This window comes from Pongo pygmaeus, chromosome 4 (assembly GCF_028885625.2).
Source record: "Pongo pygmaeus isolate AG05252 chromosome 4, NHGRI_mPonPyg2-v2.0_pri, whole genome shotgun sequence".
Taxonomy (NCBI): domain Eukaryota; kingdom Metazoa; phylum Chordata; class Mammalia; order Primates; family Hominidae; genus Pongo; species Pongo pygmaeus.
In genome coordinates this window covers 5,084,220-5,090,219 of record NC_072377.2, presented here as the reverse complement: position 1 = coordinate 5,090,219, position 6,000 = coordinate 5,084,220, and positions in this window count along the sequence as shown.

Sequence of the window (6,000 nt, the reverse complement as noted above, 5' to 3'; positions counted from 1 at the left end):
ATGGCCCTAGAAGTGTTTTATCTTTCCTCGTCTTTGGCATTTTAAAAAATGGTCATTCAGGCATGACTCAGCAGGGCTGGGCCAGAATATTCAGCTCACTGAAACACATGTTCGGTGGTTGTTCTGGATACAGGATGTTAGGCAATAAATAATTCCTGAAGTTTGGTGGAGAATTTGGCCAAATTTTAAAGGCACTGGAAAGAAAAACATTGTTTCTGCATGTTAGTGACAGAGTAGTGAAGGGCACAGTGGAGTAGTGAGGCTCAGGGGTGAGAAGCAGCCAGGGAAACAGGATCCCTGAAGACGATGCATGGTCTTGATTATCTGGGATGATGCTGGGGATTCTGAGGTGGAACCTGCTCCTTTTTAAGTACTACCTTAGTGCCATCAAAGGAATATGGCTATGAGTGGGCTGAATAACATTTGGATACACAATCTGAATGTCTTAGTACAGATTGCCAGGTCTAGGAGAGAGTATGTTTTCATTTTAATAATAGCTTTTGGGTTCTCATTTCTCTCTGGTGGCATTATTTATTTCCCTTAGGCTCCTGGTTTAAAACGAAGGGTTCATGGATTGGTCTGATATCAAATCACTAACACAGCAGACACCAAAGTGAAAAGAGGGTCCCAGGAAGGGCAATGAGCCCAGTGATCTTGCCTTTTTGATGATTCTCATAAATCCAAGCATTATGCTAAAATTAAAATGGCAACCTCAAAATCAGGCACAGTGGTAATCTAGAAGCAAAATTAGTACATTGCTGGAGAAAATAAAGAGAGAAATTAGAGACGAAAGCCCGTTTAGACTGACAAAGGATGGAGAGGGAGAATTCAGAGGAAACAAAGGGAAATTATACATTGTACACATACACACTTAGAATTAGGGACTACAAGGTCACACTTTTACCATGAAAAGCAGACTGTTAAGTTTTATGATGCTGGGAGACAAATGCCTTCCAAGAAAAAGTAAAAAATCCTGCTAGGTTTATACAGTCCTAGCCAGCAAAGTTTATGCTTTCAGAAAAATGTGTCTGAAAACAGGGGATTACAATACAAACCATTGTGTACCACCCCCTTCTGCCCTGGGGTTCCACGACGGCTTTCACAGATAGACATAGGAGATATTGAGCTCGAATTCTGCGGTGGACGGGGGTTTCTTTGCCTCTGGTGGAATTCCTTTCCCTCTGAAATGCCCTTATTCTCAAGGACAATTTTCTTTCTCCGTGGTTTATTGTCTGAGCAAGCCTTTATTGTAGGCAAGGAATCTTTGGCTACACTGAGCAGTGCCAAGAACAGTCAACAATAAACAAATAGTCATAACATTCAGCAGCATGTCAGTTATTGGAATGCAAAAGATAATTGTGGAGCAGGCTGAGGGGGCTTTGCATTTCTCTCCCTCCAGCCCCGGAGATTGCTTGCAAGTTTTCCTTCACGTTTTAAAAATATTGGAGCTGCTCCTTAAATATTTTAATGGCCTTTTGCTCCCTCACATTCACTTCGACCCAGCTTTCTGACTTAGCTCTAACAGGACACAAAACTGTCATCTCTACCCAGCACTTGCTATGTCTACTCATAGTCCTATTGTTTAAGTTTATTGCCTATTTTCTGCATATATCTATTTGTGTTTATAATATGGTCAACTCATAGATTTTGCTCTCTCATGCTTTGTGTCTATGCTTCTCTGCCGGGCAGCAAACCCTGCAATTTGCTTTTGAATCCTACAACTGAGTACTTGGATGGATGGGGTGGTTGCAGGATGCCTTTGAAGGATACTTGTGAAGGTGGAACCACCGTGGCATGGAAGCTTTGCAGATGTCGCTGTCTCCAAGGATCAATTGCAAACACAATGACCTGATCAGCAGAGAAATCCCATCTTAGAAAAAAAGAGAGAGCTGAGTCTACAGAGCCGCTACTTAGGAGTCTGACTTTACAATCAATTGTGAAATGTGGAATCTAATAGAAATTTAAATTCTATCTCCATTATGTTAGGGTTGATAAAAAAGGGCACATACGAGCAGTCTTTAAAAATTCCTTCTTGTGACTCCAGTTAAATAGGCTGAAATGAATTCGTTTAATATGCCTTTCCACATTCCATGTTAGCCATTTTATTCTTTGAATTATCACATACACAACATTCAATACTATTTTTAAAATAAATCCCAGAATCCCACCTCACACCATTTGCTGAGATTTTCCATTTAAGTTTCTTTGATGTGGCCTCTGGTAATGTGGATGTGCCTGTGTGTGGATGCATGTGTGTGTGTGAGTGTGTGTGAGAGAGAGAGAAATAAGTGTGTACAGGTCACCCTGGAACAGGAGGGGATTAAGGGAGCCAACCTCTGCATAGAAAAAAAAATCCATGCATAAATTTTTACTCCTCAAAACCTGAATCACTAATATCCTACTGTTGACTGGAAGCCTTACTGATAATATAAACAATAGATTAATGTGTATATTTTGTGCATTCATAACATATCTAACATTTTGTCATTGTAAAAATATTTCTAGGCTACACAATTCATCTGTGAGTTTTTAAAAATTGTTGCAAACCTCCAAAATTGTTCCAATATATTGATTGAAAAAAAAAATCCACATATAAGAACCTGTGCAGTTGAAACCTGTGATGTTAAAGAGACTATTGTACTATGCTCTCAGCATGTGGGCATTTAGTGGGGTTGGTAGGCTGGGAAACTTACTCTAAAGCTTTTGCTGATGTAGGATACACTGGGTATACAGTACAAAACAAAATTACTGAGAGGACTGCATTTCAATGGAGTGAAAAGAATGTTCAAAATGAATAAAAGATTTTCAGTAAAGGTCAGCACATTTGAAGAAGTAGGTAAAAACGTAGATAAATATTATATAATATTTACTCAGGATAGATGATTAATTTTTTTGTTTCTGAATAAACTTTATTTTTAGAGCAATTTTAGGTTTATAGAAAAATTACACAGAAAGTACACAGTTCTCGTATACACCACCCCCTCCTCTACAGTTCCCCTTTTATTATTAACAACGTACATGAGTGTGGTATATTTGCAACAACTGAGGAACCAATATTGATGAGGCAGTTTGAATAGAGCCTCTGACCTGGACACCTAAGAGTTCCCTGCAGAATGGCTGACTTAGGATCTGAATCTGGGTTCACCTTCTTTTGTATCTATGGGAATGATAGTCTACCTTGTTTTATTTGACTTTCTTCAAATTGAAGCCTTCTTCTAAAGCAAACTCATGGAGATTGTCTGCAGGCAGAAGGTGGCTGAAGAAGCTCTTCTCGCAGTCCACTTCCAGGAAAGACACTAAAGGAGAGGAAGAGCCAGGGCTCCCCTTTTTATTATTCTTATATCCTCAGCAAGGGCTTGGTGTGAAATCAGGAACTGGGTACTGTGAAGGCAACTATAAATTACTGGGAAAGAGTACAAATTATTTTGTAAATGCATTTACACACTCTTTTTTTTTTTTTTTAACAAAAATACGTAGTTTGAAACATGCCAATTCAACCCAGCAGAATTGCTGACTGCTGAAAGTGCACGGTCTGCGACTTCACAGGCCTGTAGGTCTTATGAGCTCATATTTCTGAAAATGTGTTTTTATTCATCTGAACAGCCCTTACTCAGAAATAGGAATTGAGGGAGAAATGTCAAAATGGAGAGGACATTAAGTGTTTGCTAATGCATTTGACTTTAGTTTCCTTGGATTCAATTTGGCAGCATGTATTTAACTTAAAACTCCCTTAGTTGTTTCTAAGAATAAATGGAAAGAAAAAATTCCCTTGGCAGAGAGAGAGATTAAATGTGTGAGACCTGGAGTGTGTTAGGGTGGTCAGGGGATGGCCAGAACTGGCTCTGCCTCTGCAGTGGGATGATCACGACTCGACTTTATCTGTCTGGGTTGCCATTCATTTTAATTCTAAAATGAGGCCTTCTAGCTCTAAAGATAACAATTGTATCTGCAGTTAAATAACTCTTAGTACATGATCATAGGAGGACCAGAAGTATAATTTTTCTTGAAGTCAAATTAAATTCAACTTCAAGTTAAATCCATGTATTTGTCCAGAAAATTGTTGAATTGCCCTTAATATTTCATCTATTGCAATGCCACACCAGGTGTCTTCATGGCACAATCTCCACAGTGTTGACATCTTTCTGGGGAAAGAAGGTTGAGGAGGAGAGGGACATCTGTGCTTTGGAAGCATCATCCACTGTTCATCTCTTGGAGACGCTGTGATAGTGAGTAATTTCTTATCACAGTTGTCATCGACTTCATTGGACAATCTGTTAACTAATGGTATTTCAACTGCTTTTCCTGAGGAAAGAAAAGAGAATTAGATCAGTGCCAAAAAAAAGTGGGCTTTTTGTCTGTTTCTTTTAAAAATTTTTAAATAAATTGCTTTCTTTTCTCCTCCTTAATCAGTGTTTCTCAACCCTGGAAGTATGTCAGAACCACCTGGAGAGCAATAAAAATACCAATGACATCATCTGGGCCCAGGCCAACTAAACCAGACTCTCAGGGGAAGAGGACTTTTTTTCCCCCCTCTTGAGGGCGGGGGCCTGTTTTTGTTTCAGTTCTTTTCAGTTCTTTCCCCATAGAAAGAACTGGTGCTGCTAGTTGTCCAGAGACCACACTTTGAGCCACTGCCTCCTCAGTGACTTTTAAGGCAGTAGTTCTAAAGTGTGGTCCCCAGAAAACTAGCAGCACCAGTATCTCCCGTACAGGAAGTGCCAATTTCCTCCCAGCCCTGCTGGCTGAGAAGCTCTGAGTGTGGGTCCAGCAGTCTGTGCTGTAAGGAGCCCTCCAGGTGCTGCTGCAGTGGGCTGAAGTCCGAGAACCACTCATCTCAGGTCTATGGCTTCAACTCTCCCGTCTCAAGTGCAATCTCAACTTTCTCTCTCTACCTTCGTTCAGCTGGCTCCAGGTGCGCATCTAGGTGTCCTAGCAATGCCTTGTATTCATGTCCAATACGAGACCGAGTCTTTGCTTGTTGTTTCTTAACATGCTCCTTAACATGATTCTGACGTTTAGGCTCAACAACTGAGAGCTGTCTTCAGTTTCACCTGGTTTCCTTCGCCTGGCAATTGATCTGTCCCTGAGCCTGTGTGCCTCTCCTTCGCCCTTCCCCTTTGCCACAGGGCTGGCTGTGCTCTTATTATCACTCTGCCATGAGCTCCCACTGCCATGAGCTCCCACAGAAACCCTTCTGGAGAGGAGGAGGACTCTTTCTTCATCTCCCCAGCTATCATCCTTATCATCTTTGTTGCTTTGTTCCAAAAAACCTTCAGTTCTCATCAAAGCCCTCTGCCTGTCTTAGCACCATAAACAAACAGACCCATTACTTCACAAAAATTAGTACCAGATACAAGTCCTTGTCTCCCATCTGATCTGGTGACACCTATCCCCACCAAGTTGCTTTTCTGTCTGCCCTCCTCAGACCCCAGAGACTGGCAGCATGAGCCGCCCCGGGCTTCCTGCCTTTACAGCTGGCATCACATCACAGTTTCTGCTGGAAGCTCCCTCCTGAGGTCTATCCTCATATCTGTCATCCATCTTTCAAGAGTCGGCTAAATTTTGACTGCCTCCCACCCAGCAGGAGTCACTTCCTCATTTGTGTTCCTGTAGGATTTTCTTCATAACATTTATAACACTTGACACATTAATATGAGTCTAGCTTTTTTAATGACGAACAGGACCTAAACTTACAAGCGCATTCTCTCTCTCACCACCCAAGCTTCAAACATGGGTTAAGTGTTGGCTTATTTCTTTCTCTCCTTGGATTACTCCTTGACCTTTAACTTCTTTAACCTTCTGCTCCTATCATCTGCTTGGATGTCCATGGCATCAGTAAACACATATAAGCAAAGCTTTGTCAGGGGCCTCTCCAAACAGATTCCCTATAGATTTTTTCCAATTTTCTTAATGGTATTACCACTGTCAGTGATTCAACGTGAATCCTTGAAGGTATTTCTGACATACTCCCCTTCCACTCCCATATCTATAATTTGCTCT